The 15,340-nt window shown below is 41.4% G+C and overlaps 1 protein-coding gene and 1 long non-coding RNA gene across 5 annotated transcripts in view; one reads left to right on the forward strand and one right to left on the reverse strand.

The window, feature by feature from the left end:
* The window catches only part of LOC126864990 (coiled-coil domain-containing protein 102A), a 268,441-nt gene that overhangs the window by 187,291 nt on the left and 65,810 nt on the right, over positions 1-15,340 (forward strand). The window lies entirely within an intron of this gene.
* The window catches only part of LOC126865105 (uncharacterized), a 67,568-nt gene continuing 65,584 nt past the window's right edge, over positions 13,357-15,340 (reverse strand). For both annotated transcript variants that reach the window (XR_007689441.1, XR_007689439.1), the window contains one exon: positions 13,357-13,942. This is a non-coding gene — a long non-coding RNA (uncharacterized LOC126865105). The remainder of the gene's footprint in view (positions 13,943-15,340) is intronic.

Consider the following 15,340-nt stretch of genomic DNA (forward strand, 5'->3'; position numbering starts at 1 on the left):
GCATACATCATACGAATTGTCTCTCCTTTCTTTGTACGTACGCGTTTATGTTAGTAATTTGCTGACAAGATTTCCTATGGATCGTATGTAGTTACGCAAGATTCGATACATCTATAATAACGACGGGGGAAATAGATTGCAAGAAATTGAAAGAATTTCTGTTCAAATACCGAGACCTCTAGAATTTTATAGGAACTGCCCTAATTTCTTCTGTGGATAAAGTATCGCACGAACAAGGATTCTGGAAGGGATTGTAATACATAAAAATGTAAGAATTAAATAACTTGATCAAACAATTCCATATCAGGAATTATACTATGGTATATTAATTTCTCAAAATCGATACTGCCGATAAAATCATTTCGGATAAAGTTCCAGATCTTCGTATCTACGATTTTCTAAAATGTACAATTCTAAATACATAGAATGAAAATCGAATAATATTTAGATAGTTCTCCGAACAATATGCATACGTGCAGACTGCAAAGTATAAGACTCGCGTGAACGTTTACAGTAGCTCTTTAGGAAAATTCACGAGCCACGAAATACGTAAAAACAAACTACTAGGTGTTCAGTTTCGATGCCGAAAGGAGCGAGTTCCCCGGGATACGAGACGATCGAGTGACAATTACCAAAACGATCTCCGGTATAAGATGCTATATTTACACCGGCGTATTCGAAAACGTGAGTTCGAGGCTGCAGGGAGTCTGTTGCAACCACGCCGCTCAACCTGTTCTTGGATCGCCGTGCCATCGAATCGGCATCACTCCCAACGAAGAAGAAGAGAACGATCTCCACGAGGAGAGAGTGCACGGTAGAGGAGGAGACGGGGTCCTCGTTCGTTCAATAAAACTGGAGAAATCGCCGGCAGTAAAGCAAACGTACGAGGGGTCTGGACCCCACCCCTTTCCACATTGTCCCATGTAATTAGGTGGCCGTTCGGTGGAAGGTCGATCGCCGTAGAAACGCGGGTGCTCCAAGCGTTAATGGGAACCATCCTGGCCTATCATTACGCGTAATACGGACGTGTAATACCGGCTTCAAGCCACGCACATTCGCACGGCCGGTCGTATATATGTATAAAAGTTGGAGAACGCGCGTAAAACCGACGTTTTCTACCTGACGACTCGTTCATCTTTTCTCTTTCTATCCTCTTTTCGACGTGCAGTTTCTGGACAAGAGGCACGTCCACGAAACGAAAAAAGAGGCTAATAGAAAGGAGAGCAGCCAGACAGAAGATACACGATGGAACGTAACGTTCACTATCCTCCTGGCGCGCCTAGATGTACGCGCGCGTGCACGAACACGCGCAATACGGAAGAATTCAGCGTGGCCGTGATCACGCTATTCCGAGAACCTTATATTGTTACCATTATCATTAACATCGAAACGACGCAGCAGCGTCTCTCGAGGGAACCCGGCTCTAGGCTATTTTGCGGGCTGGTTGACGCGGAAACCGACATTACACGGCTAGACCAAGGGGATCCATTAGAAACCATTAGGCGCTTTACAGGTTAGGTTCGTCGCGGTGGTGTTCCCGTGACTAGCGAAGAAACAGAATTATCACCGACTTTAATGTAGGGGCCGCCTTTTTACCGAGCTTCCTGAGATTTCCTAGGCTGGACACGCCTCGCTCAGAGACACCAAGGTCGCAATCTTCGCGGTACCGTTAGAACATCGTAAATTAATTATCCCTTCGCACCTCCGAGAGACCGTTAGTTAGTGGTTCACGGGAGACTTAATCTTATCGGCGTTCCTACGAATGATTCATTCGTATCAGTATAATATAGGGCTATGGTACTAAGAATTTTCTAAGACATTGGAATTTCTACCCTTCGCATTATAATTCATTTCCTAGTTTGTTCTCAACTTTGGTCTTATTCCTTCCGGTCTTTAATGTTTCATCGAGAGACATCGATATGCGTATAAAGATATTATTACACATGAATTTTAAAATATAAGTGCAACAAATAACGAATTTACAGATTCCGATGACGAACGTAGGAATAATTAGTTATGCATAAAGTAATTCCCTAAAAGAAACTGAAAATACGTAATCGTGTTTAAACGATTTTAACAGGAAACGTAAAAATTATTCGAAGAGCAAGAAGTATTAAACACCGGTTCCTTATATATCTTCAAAGTAATTTTTGACAAAATCAACCAGATAAACTCTTCGCTTGTTCTATCGTCGAAATAAAATGTTACATCAAGGTTGATTCACGAATTCCAAGAAAAAGTAGCAAGTCCAATAACAGTCTTATGGAAGAAGGCGTTAATTTACTCTATTCGATTACTAAGTACTTCTAAATGAAATTTTATAGTTAGAAATTCAATCGCACCGCTCGAGTACTCATCACGTTCTTGGTAACACGAGAATATAGAAACGTTTCTCCGAGTCGATTCCTCTGGGCACGCCATTACTAACGACCGGATATCAGGCTGGTATCGCATTATCGCAGTTGATACCACTCGGACCAATAGAGACATTCCTATTAACGCTTTCTGTAGGTGGAATCGAGACGCTTCGAGCGGTTGGCGAGAAGGAAACGTGTATCGCGACGCCCAAGGCGTTGTGAAGAAGATTCGCGTTATCCAGAAGCATTGTCGGTGCATTTCACGTGCGTGCTCCAACCAGATATCGCAGAACTTTATGACAGCTGTCAGTAATCAAGCAACGTGGAAATACTTTGGCCAGGTGAGTTTAAAAATCTGTTCTCATTTTTATAGCTTTTCTACTAGAGCAGACTGATACAAATTGCCGTTAGTCAAAGCGGGTCGATACGAGTTAAAGCTGGTAGAAGTAGATTGATGTATGTTAAAGTTTTTAATTTCAACATTGGAGAGATAAATTTATAGCTAACTGATATTCGTAGCGATAAACTATTGCAGTCTCGACTATGATACCTACTTTCTCTTCCAATAAATACGATTTCAATATTGCTGCTACTACCTCCTTGTCGCTGCAAGCTCTTTCTCTTCCGAGATTGTTCAAATGCCAATATGGATAGTCTCTTTGGCTATCAAAATATCTGAATCTTAATTTTAATATTAATCGTCATTGATCCTGTGTATGTAATGACGCGCAACAGCTCGCTCGAATCACTAAATCTCAAAAAATTCTACATTTTAAGATACTCTCTTATCGCTAGACTGCTGATATCCTAACGTAATTAAAAAAAGGCAACCTAGCCAGAGGATTGTTTCACCTGTTAGATATCCTAACGGGCACTATACTTTGGATATTTCACGTATTATACGAACTATCGTCGTCGACGATAACACGAAACAATCTTCGATCTTGAACCTTCCAAGAAACATTCTTCGAAAAATTTATCCGCACCTTACCAATTTGTTCTGTTATCGCTCTATTATGGGAAAGATCCGGGCTTGCCAGTGGCACGAATTAATTGCCGCGTTCGAGCGGATAAATGATGGCTTGTCAGGACGATAACCGAAAAACAGCAGAAGCAAAGCGAAGAGGCTCGCTATCATAGATGTAACGCCTGTGCCGCGAGAGGCGGCCCGCTATTATCTTGCGGCGTGCATTCACCCATGCCACAGAGGATCTCTGAAGTTTATGGTGGTTGTCAAAGCAGCTGAATGCTGGCCGGGACGCGGAGGTCCTTTCGTCGGCGAAACGACGTCGTGATCTTCCTTTTCCCTTTATTACCCTCCGCTTCATCGTTTTTCCCGAGATGCTTCTCACCGCGGCTAGCGATTTTGCTTGGCATCTTCGTGAACGTCCACCGTGTCGGGTCGTGCGTGCTATTACGCGTGAATTTTACTCGCGCAAAGCATTATGTCTGATTTAAAGCCCTGTTTGCAATACCGCGACATTTTATTAAGGAATATCGGCGGGATAAGATGGTCGAAAGGGGTTGCTTCTGCGACCTTGAATGCTGGAAAGTCGATGGATGCTGCTTCATGAAAATTCATGTGCAATCGGTGAACAATTTATACGAACGATCTTGATAAAGAGTAATCTTGCAGACTCGTGTGAACGATCTTGACAAATACTTATCTTCTATTACTTTCTAGTTAGAGAGAAGATTCCACATTCTGATTTGAAATACCTTTTTCAATGTATGACAAGGATGCTTATTTTACCTGCATAAAACTACGTTTGGAAGTTGGTATTTTGGAGAGCAAAGTAGCAAACAGAAGTAAATCGAAAAGATGCGAATAGAGTATAGAGTTTGATTAGGAGTTAGTTTCTTTTAAAAGGAAAAAGACTATAGATTATAGATGTTCATTGATAGTACTCGTATATTATATATAAGAATATGATCTTTAAGATCACTCGATTGAAACTCGCGTAGGTGATCATTACAAGTTATATCAAGGCGATTGAAGAGTGTCGCTCAACCTTATTTAGGATTACCTGTTAAAAATCGTTATAAACGTAATTCGTCTGATTTTTACGTCAAAAAGCCTCTACCGTTCTAAACATTTGAACAACTTCATTCTAAGGGTTCAACAACTTTGACACTCGAATCGTGGGAATGATATTGGAAGGAGAATTGTTCTTTAAATCTCAAAATCAACTTCTGTAAAATTCCGAAAAAGGTTAAATTGCAATTTTCAAGATTACATACGTCTTTGCGGGACTGTCAGACATTAGCAAAGCAATTGTCAAAACTGACGAGCGCGCGGTTCATCGCAGCGCCTGATAAATGTACGACCCTGTCTCACGGATGCATTAGGCGATTAAGAGGCAACAAGTCTCTTTATCTAGCTGTAAGTACCTTTTCTTTCGCAACCGATAAGCTTTACTGCGCCGCGTTTCGTTTCATTAACGTCTTCTTTTTCCCTCGCCTTTCCTTCGATATCCTCTCGTTCGACAATCCCAGTCAAGCATCCGCGAAGCTTCTTCGAAAGCGATCGAAGTGAAACGAACGATGATGAAACGTTCGTACGAGGGCGACGATCAAACTAAGAACGAGTATGCGTGTACACATTTTATCGACGAGTGTTGCATTCGAGAGGCTGCTTCTTCTCGTAGATTTTACGAGCTCGGCAATCTTCTCGAGGGTAACTAAGTTTCATCGAGGTAATTTAGTCGTAACCAGCCGGGACGTTCCAAGATTTCTAATTTTATTAGCTAGCGAATTTAGATAACGATAAGGAAAGCGAACTAGGATATAGTAGTATATCGGTGTCTGGTTCCTAGTTGCGTTAGCCATCGTCTGTACCATCGCGATACTTACGATACCGATAATTACAGTAATTGTTAAACGTTGTATGCGCAGGCGAAAAAAATGACAAGCAGAATGTGCGGAGTGTACCTGTTCCTCTGCAGTCGCGTTGAACGACTTTTCTCGATTTCATACTCGTTCCACGTTGCACAACCATCGCCACCGTACTACTCTCTCCCTCTCCCCTCTCTCCCTCGTCCCTCGATTCATGGCGACCGAGAGAGAGAAAATTACTAATACCAGAAAATTACGAAACGACCTCTAAAGTAAAAGAAGTTAAACACGGGACGATTTACGTTAACGTCTCTCCCCAGCCTGGCTTCCACGAAATCCTCCACCTCGAGGTCCTTTTTCCTCAGCCGTATCCTGTACTCGGCTGCTTTTACGAGCAAGAAGGAGCCAGGGACCGGCTGCACACGCCGGGCAACAGGTACACCAGCCGCGTGCGCGCGACCCGATCGCGTGTGTACAAACTCCAACGAAAAAGGAGGAAACGAGGCGGACGTCGGTGGTAGCGGGTGATACCACCCATTTCCGGCAGCCCTCAGGCCATCAGGTATCGGACGACGACTGCAAATAGCTTACGTGCTGCTGCGTGCCACCGTTCCACTCCTTTCGTACTCGATTCTTTTTCCGTTTATGTTTCTCTGGCTGCTTCTTCCAGCCTGATGGTCTCTTCCTTCGTGGATCACGTTTCATCGTCGCGGACGAACGAACTGGACAAATTTTTTTCGATCATCGCTTTAGGGTAAGATGGTGTAGTTTGCGATGACCTTGTTAATAGAATTACTTGCTTTACGAACCAGATTTAGTAGGTTTTTGTATTATTGATCGATCAGAAGATATTAACGAGGATTGAAAGATAATACTCGTTAGAAGGTTGGCGGAGAAGGTAGTAGTGGAAAATGAAAATGAAGACTGTGATCGAAGATTTGTTTAACGTCGGAGTTCTCATACGATCTGAATTTTCTATCATATCGACATCTTGAATAGCTCGGAGGAGTGGCTAGAAAAATCATTAGCTTCTGGATAGTTAAAGGATAATAATATTATGTGCGTTTCTGAATACAGATTATTATTTCTTCAAACGATGATTACGGACGTTCTCAATTTGCACGATAATAATCTCGATAGAGTTGTACGTAATTAACACCAAAGGTCAATAAGTACTTACGATCCTAGTAGAGTTTTTATAAGTTTAATTGCATTCGTACTAATAATAATAATAATAATAATAATAATAATAATAATAAAGGCAATATAAAACCATCTTAAACTTTCGTACACTGTATCCAATTCCATCAAAACTCGATACTAATCCATTTTGATGGGCTCGTTAGAAACGCACGACTGTCGAAAATGATCTTAGGAAGTTGAAATTAAAAATCTGCTATCCAAATGGTAAGGAAACGTACAATCTCGACGCGTTTTATTATATATTCTCCTATCATCATGTTACATCTAAAAGCACATTCAAATATATATGTTAAAAGCACGATCTAAAAATATCGTTTCAAAAACGGAATTAAAAACCTACGACGAGTAAAGTAACATGAAATCTCGTTGCACTTCATATTCTCGTATCGTCTTGTTACATCTAAAAATGCATCTAATACCTGTTTATATTTGAATCTTACTTGTACAATATTCCACGATGAAATAACTTCGCAACATTTCAAACAAAAAATTCTTCTCCATGCCTTACACGGATTAAACGAATTCTAAATAACTTGAACTTAAGATTATAACCTCGTTTACGAGATAGCGCGAATAGAAACATCTGGAGGTGAACGTATCGGCTCGTTGGATGTTCGCTAGGTTAGCTGACCCGGAACACTGCGTTTAGCCGGTCGTTATTTTTGCTTGTTCGCTCGCGTGCGGTGCGTGCGGATACGCGATATTCCTGAAGGAAATCCAGGAATGCTGATCCGCTCCGGTGGACGCGCGCGAGCGGTCGTCCGCGTATGGGCGGGCATTGCGCGCGGAGCAATAAACTATCGTTAATATACCCGCCGATCGAATACATTATCGTTCTAACGATTCGATATATAGAACGTCTCGGGTAATCGGCCATAAATTTCGTGCAACGAAAATTAAACGAAGAAACTGCGGGGTGACTTACCGCAGATTCTTTCAGAGCTTCAAACGAAACCTGAAGAAATGAACAAACTCGTATTGTATGATGTTATTCGTCGTTGCATTTATTCGACAGTTTTATGGTCTTACTTGCTAATCTTTTTGTTCATTGTAAATATCTTTTAATTGCTGCAGATTATTATTATTGAGTGTATACGAATGAGTGACACAGTTTTTGCGATTCGGTATTTAATCCTGGTATTTAATTCTGGTTGTCAGAAATATTTTGTAATTCAATATTTTGACACTTCTTCCATTGACATCATTTCATTTATTTATAACGTGAAAATTATTTGATATTATCTGTATTCAGCGATACCTAGAAAGCATGAAATGAAAAAAGGAAGACTACTCTGTAAATAAATTCACGAATATTTAGAAGTTTCCTCTTCTTAAATTAGAACATTTCCTATCAAACAATTCGATCGCAAAAGTATCTTTCAGTTTCTAGTCTATCGTATCGTAAAAAATCGTCCAAGTGTAGAGGGTTAACGAAGATTAAGGATAACGTTCCTCGATAATATTTCATACTTTGAAAAGGTATCTTCTGGCGACATTTTTCTCAGCTTCCCTCGATCGAGATATCGATACGAGCATTTGTCATACGGAGCGCATATTCATTTTCAAGAGCGCGCACCCAGAATACACGGATATCTCGCCTCGAGGGCGGTTACACAAGAATAATAATTATCATTCCGATGTACCTGGAGAATCATGAGCGGCGCTGATCAAACGAATCTGCCGAACGAGTCGCCGGGAGTCGTGAACAGTGGGGAATAGGGAGAAACGAGCCTAAGGGACCCAACGAAGTACCACAGGACCCGGCAGCACCTGCCGCGATCGAGCCCTTAGGACCTCGAGGTCGCGACACGCGGTATCGATTCGCGGAACTTCAGATTTTATTAACAAACTTTCCTTCTATCCGTAACTGTTTGCGAATTGACTCTTAAGAGTTGAAACTGCAAACACTGATTTCACCCTTTAAATTCGATTTAAAAAAACACATACGTATCTACCATTTTCGATTGTTCTTCAAACCTACAGGGATTTCATCCTGATCGAAGTCAAACTGTTTCCTTGCACGAGATAATAAAAGAGTAGCTCGGGTCGACCAAACTCTCGAGTACAACATTTTAAGCACACCTCATAGCACACCTACTTTCTCAATATCGTTTTCTCTCGCATCTTCCACAAAGCATTAACCTCGTGATTCTTTATTAAAACTACCATAAACCCGGTGAACGAAAAATGTTGGGCTCGTAACTCCGAGTCAAGGAGGTGCAACAGGTAGCAAGGGTATAATCGTTCGATGCAATCAAGATCGTGAAGATTAACCTGCACGAACCGGGGGGATGTACGCGTCAGGCCAGGAGCGTCATGCGTTCCGCAATTTTCACGCGGCGTTCGCGCCGAAATCGGCTCCGCGTAGGCAGATAATTGCTAATAGGTAGCCGAGCGCACTGCTAGTAGCTTGGTCTTCCACGTGGGAACGTATTCTCTCCCGCTGGAGAAGCGTAAAACCGATGATCCACTGGGAAGTTGAGCCAAGATATGCTATACTATGTTAAGTATAAAGATATTTGTTTCGATGTTCCAATACATATATATGTATTTGTATATGCGACATACATAAATATTTTTAAAGTCAAAGCATAACATAGCTTAGCCTGACTTCTCAGACTTCAAGCCGCCTTTGGCCTTGTTGTCCGCGACCGCCAAGTCGGAAGGGAACGCTTATCAGCCAGCGGAATTGCAGCTCTCGCGGCTCCCGATGCCACCGCGTTCACCGCAGATAGACGTGCGATTAGAAATGTCTTGCTTCGATGTCAGCCGGCAATTAACCGTGCCTCGGTACGTTCTGGTTTATGAGAAACCTAGCCGACTTGATCAATCAGAATGGTATCTCCAGCTCCACTGAAAACCGTTTTCTAGGGTCGAGTAGAGTTTTTAATCGAGTTTAATATTGTTAGCTTAATACCAACACTTCCGTATACTTCTACATACCTTTATTTGCAAAGTAAACTATCTCGCAATCCTGCCTGTTCCATCTAAATCGATATAATGATGCTAAATAGAATTTCTACATTATACACTTAACGATCGAATTAATTATAAGATCAAACGATACGAATTTCTTTCGATCAATGTTTGCAGCTTCGAAGAATTCTAATTCGATGCTATTAGATTTTTAACGATGATTAAGACACAAGAATAGACAATGGGCTGCGCTTATTAATAATTAACAAGCAGCAGAAACGTAACGAGCGTCCTTTAACGACCACAGAGTGACGTTGAGAAAAATCAGAGCGCGTTAAATTATTTATTAAGAAGGATCAGATGCCACGGTAGCGATGCAGGAGCCACCGTTCCCTCGTTAGAGTAACCTCGCCGAAGAATCGCCGCGGGTGACATCGTTTAGCCTTTAATTAGTTCCATAGGATATTAAGATTTGCGGGCTACGTACACACACGTTCCATTTCCTACCATGTAAGTACGTGATGCGAAGATGAATAGGCATAGGAAACGAAAATCGATATCGCTGAATCACGAGTTGCTACGCCTTCTGACCGGAGGCGTCACAAGATATAATATATCGATTCCCGCCCGGCAACCGAGCTTCTCGAGAAGCTGAGACGGTCGAGAAAAATATTTATTTGCTACTGCCTATAAAATGAATGAAAATACATATGTAACTTAATAACGACGCGATGTCGAAGAGCGAATGGAACTTTACGAAGATCAAGCAATGAAAATATATAAAATAGCGCTTTGCACGGAAGATGCTTCCCTTTTGATATATTGATATTGAACTAAAGAGTATTTGGAGATTCAATTTGTGGACCGTGTTCACTTTAGAAAATTGCTAATAAAAAATACATTGAACTAGGAAAGTATGCGTTAAAAAAATGAAGATAGTATCGAAGCCTTTTAACCAACAAAATATGTTTCAGGAATCCTAATTATTTTAAATTATTCTACTTTTTTTTTTGTCAGCATTAAGATAAAGTAATTTTATGTATCTAGAAATGCATTAATGAAATTACATTAGCTTATCAACCCGTTACTCGAGGAAGTTAACAAGAAACGTTGATTCGACGTTAATTCGACGATATTAGAATTACTACTATCTTAAATAGAATAATTTCTTTATTAGATGGGGAAGCGAGAAATAAAATATGTTTCTTCTTCGCACGCTTAAATAGAAGCTTCGTCTAATTGCACAAAATTTGCAATAATAAATTTGCATAAACACGAGCAGTTTGGTAATTAGTTTAAAATGTAATTCATGTAAATAGTTGTACTTTCGGTGTACTTATTAAGCTTATCCGAACAAAGTAGCAACCTGTGTAGCTTTCACGATATACCGGTTGCCAGTTAGATGTCAACGAACGAGTAAATACTACAAAGTTGTTCCTGCGGCCAACTTAAACGGTGGAAAGAATGCGGGCAACGAGTCACCGCGATATTAATTCGTTCGAGCGAGCACACGGCGTTGATCGACGCGTGGAAGAAGCATATAACGAGGAAATAAATAGAGACAAGCTGGTCCGTTCGTTCGACCGAGACACGATAGGACGACAAACGGCGCCGGCGTCCCGAGCCTTTTAATTTTCGTCGTCCAGCCTGGACACCGACCAACTTAAATCCTACGATCGTCCCATCGCATGCTGACGCGTCCGTTGTCGCGTCTTCGCGGTGTCGATCGATCACGTCCACGAGGAAACACCTGCGGTTCCGTCCTCGAAAAAATAAATCGCACGTGCTCGTAGGAATCGTTTTTTCGGGCCATCTGTGCTTAGCTTTAGAGAAAGAAAACGGAAAATTTAATCGGTCAACCTTTACTTAACCACGACTATAACTAATGTTTGTCAAACGAGAGAAAATAATATCATTGAATCGTTGCTGTTGTTTATTACTTTCATACCGTCACAAAACGTCCAGGTATCGCTTACAAGATCGATTAGTTTTTTAATTCCTTCGTTTCACTTTATACGTAGTCATCGACGGTGATCTGGGGTTAATATTTTGTACGAATATTAAAACGAATCATTTAATGGATAAAATTAAATGATCGCTCGTATAAACCATTGATCCCTGTTACGATCCTCGGTTGGTATTCCAAAAGAAGAAGTTAAAGTATACTCGTGATGCAAAAACTCGTACAATGGTGGGGCTTACTAACAGCCAAACTCATCATAACGAAAGAATCCATACAATCCTAACAATAGTTTCTCCGCAGAGACTCATGGTGTAAAAAACCTCAAAGAATTTCACTAAACTGCTCGTTCGCCAAGGGAACCACGAAACACACCGATCAAAGGAACAACCAACGTAGAACAACAAGACCCAGCATCAACCAGAGTCACGCATTTCCCTTCGCGCACCCGTGAGACTCTCTCATGCCCCTGACTCGAAAAAGCCACAGCTTCTTCACCACGTTCCAGAAACACAGCGTTCAAACGACGATCACGTAGACTCGCGGTGATACACACGCTTAACCACCAACGACCACGACTCTGCAGTGGTATAATCGTTGGGTTAGCGTGGATCGTGCATTTTCACATTCCACGAGTTTGCACGGTTTCACTGCGAGTTTCCACCAAGCAAAGAGTTCCGTAGGTGGGCATGTAGGAGCCAGACAGACTATCCGAGTATCGGCCCTTGCGAACTCTCTGGACGATATCGACGTTCCTATAGGAGGCCTTATGCCGGGAGACCGAGGTGTGGACAGGACTCGATCTACATGAGAATACGATGGGCCCCATAACGAGAGAACGTGTAACGCCCACGCGATCGCTCTGGTATCCGCACTTCTACACGCGGCTCATACACGAACACCTTATCCTCTATTCTCTCCTCCTCTTCTTCTTCTTACTCTCTTTCGTTCGACCTTCTTGTCTGTAAGCAGAGGAACGATGATGAAGAGCAAGCTGCGCTCGGGGAGATCCATTCTAACGAACGTTGCTCGCTGGATTTATGTCGCCGTTTATCAAGCGTCCGATGAAAACGTAAGCCCCTACGAATAGAGGGAGGCCGACTGCTACGTCCAAGTTCCGACGAGAAACTCGTTGATACCCCTATATTCTGACGTTGTGTTATTATTCCTGGAACAGCGGCCCCGGTAACTCGGTAGCCGTCTTACGAGTTCGTTGCGCGTCCCTGCTGTTTCGCTCAACTTGTACCTCTTTAAGGTGAGATCTGCTATGAGCGTCAGACGCGAGCTTCTAGATTCATCACTCGTTACAGCAACAATGATCTATCTAAAAAAGTTACAATTTTTTAATGTTCTAATTTTGTGAGAATATCGCATTAAACGTGCCAATTGGTACAATCAAAAATGTCGTTCTTATATAAACATATTATAGTATTTTTCTTTTAGTTTGATAAATCCACATTTATCCCTAGGACCTTCTGTGTTATGATACAGTTTATTTCATATTGCGTCGTTGCATAAAGAACGAAACGTAGGAAAAAAATTTCAACGAGCGTTATGCGCGTTATCTCGTCGATAAACTCGAAAACTGAAATAATACGATATTCATGAGAACGAAAAAAAAAAAAAAAAGGAAAAGAAGCTACAATAATCAATTGACGTTTGAAAATCGCTTAGAACATAACAGAAACGTGCTTTTCTCCATTGCATCTGTATTCCGTATAAAAGTACGTACAAGCGTGCCTGACCTTTATGGGAAATCCACCTACAGGTTTTTACCGACCTTTGCGGTTTATGTAGATCAAGTTGGCGAAATGGGACCTGTCAAGGGATCCTAAATAGGACGTATCGGTAAGATTGGATCGCTCGTGTCGTTTGAAATTGTGGGAAGAGCGAGTCGATTCTTGAAACGTTCGTTCGTTGAACGTGATGAGTTAGAAACGATCCTTCGAGCAAGTTTGAATAAGAATGAGAGTACGAGCGGTGAACGGTGGCTGATGATGAGTTGGACTACGTTGAATGGACGCGTGGTGAAAGGGATGCATAATGCGTGCTGATTAGTTTGATATTTACGATTCTACGTTACTGTGAGCTATAGGGATTAGAATTCATATGAACAGATTAGATTGATATATGAATTCTAATTCACACAGAGATCGATAGAGCGTAATTCTAATCGATAAAGTTGCGTTTCCACGACTTAACGTCCGATCCTCAAATATGAAAAGTGTAACAGAGGCTGGATTATTGTTATCGCGAGCATCGAATATTTTATTTCACAAAAATAGAGGGAAGAAAAGATTTTCATAATTAAATCTACTATCCTTCGCATAGTTCGATAGAATAATAAATACGTAAATGTCATTTGAAATATAATAAACGTGAAATGTCTGCATGATAAGGAAGCGTGATTTTTCCGGCGAAGTTGCAAAGGTTGAGAAAGTAATTGTAGACTTCATATTTTCCTTCGTTAAACGGAATATAAAGACGCGGGGCAGGGATGTAAGAAGGGAGAGCAAATCCTAGTGGATTAAATTTTATGCGATAACCATGGTTACGGGGTAGCAGCTATTCACTGGACTTACGCGATCGACCACGAAGAGAAACAGAGGGATGTTCCACGGGGTTGCGACGCTACGCTTCGCAGCAGTGTATCAACGTGGTAGAAGAAAATCTGCAATTTCAATAAATTGTTAATTAGATCAATCGTTTGTAGCTACGTAAAAAATTCTGTAAGTAGATAAAAATACACGAATTTTTGTGCACCACTTGCGCTATATGTATAGAGCATTGTTGAAAAAAAGATGATCTGATTAGTTGTATCGTATAAACTCAACACAATCGTAAAGATAGATACGCGTATTGGCCGAAAGTCTCACAAATGCAAATAAAACGGTACAGCAACGACGGTGAACGATACAGCAACACCTCCCTTGCTCCTGTGCCGTTTCGCTAGTCGTCTTTCCAGCAACGCATAGTCCTATCTTTCATGCAGAATTATTCTTTACTTATTTACGTTTCCTGTCTGATTTTTCACGTGCTTCATTCGTCTGTTTATATCTTGTCTCTATTCCTTTATATTCTATCCTTGTTTGTTAATATTCCACGTTACCCGTTTACTATGTATGCTTATATTATATGCTATGTGTTGTTCGATTATTTACATCCTGGGTTTGCCCCTGCAAATCTCAAGTTTATGTTTATTTACATTTTGAATTTATTCATCCATATACTAGCTTGCTTCAACTACATTCTTGATTTATTTATCCTTTACATTTTCACTCTACCCGTTTACATTTTTCATCTTATTTAAATTCTCACCTCGTCCGATTATATTTCCCTATGTTCTCGTACCAATAGCGCATAATATGTACCTATATGTATGCGTAACACGGAACTCGTCGGATAACACAAACCGCCTCAAACTTGACTTCGAGAAAGGCTTACACCTCGAACAACCTATAAATTCTCTCAGACAACCCAGCTTCGTTTAACACACCACGCGTTCGACAAATAAACCTCTCCATTAAAGAAGCACTTAACCCTCGCGTATCTCGCAGCCCTCTTCTACACAGCGTTTACAAATCATCGACTAATTGTACGCGTTTTCCAGTAGCCGACGATTAATACATAGCATAACCAAGTCTCTCGTAGAGGCAGATCCGCGGCGTCGACCGGTCGCTGAAGGCGTACAAGCCGTTGGAGCGGCTTTTCGCCGATTTCCGTCGATTCATCCCGCCACGATCCTACGCTTGCACATATATATGTACATACACCGTCATCATCGCACGAACGCCGCGTAATTACAGCTTCCGCCGTCTAAGCAAGCTAATGACTTACCAGGAACGATATTCGATCCTCGATCCTCGTCACACGTGACGTTCGATCGCGGAAGCGAGGAGTAAGAACTGATGCAAACGAGTAAATGACGCACAATGGTTCCATAGTCCAATGGTTTGTACTAGCGAATTTTACTCGTGACATTGTTATTTGTGCGTTACTCATTAAGAACGAGGTGGTTTTAAGGATTTCCTAGCTGTAAAATTGCAAAGAAACTGGCCTTACGTAACGA

This window comes from Bombus huntii, chromosome 1 (genome assembly GCF_024542735.1).
Source record: "Bombus huntii isolate Logan2020A chromosome 1, iyBomHunt1.1, whole genome shotgun sequence".
In the NCBI taxonomy this organism is placed as follows: Eukaryota; Metazoa; Arthropoda; class Insecta; order Hymenoptera; family Apidae; genus Bombus; species Bombus huntii.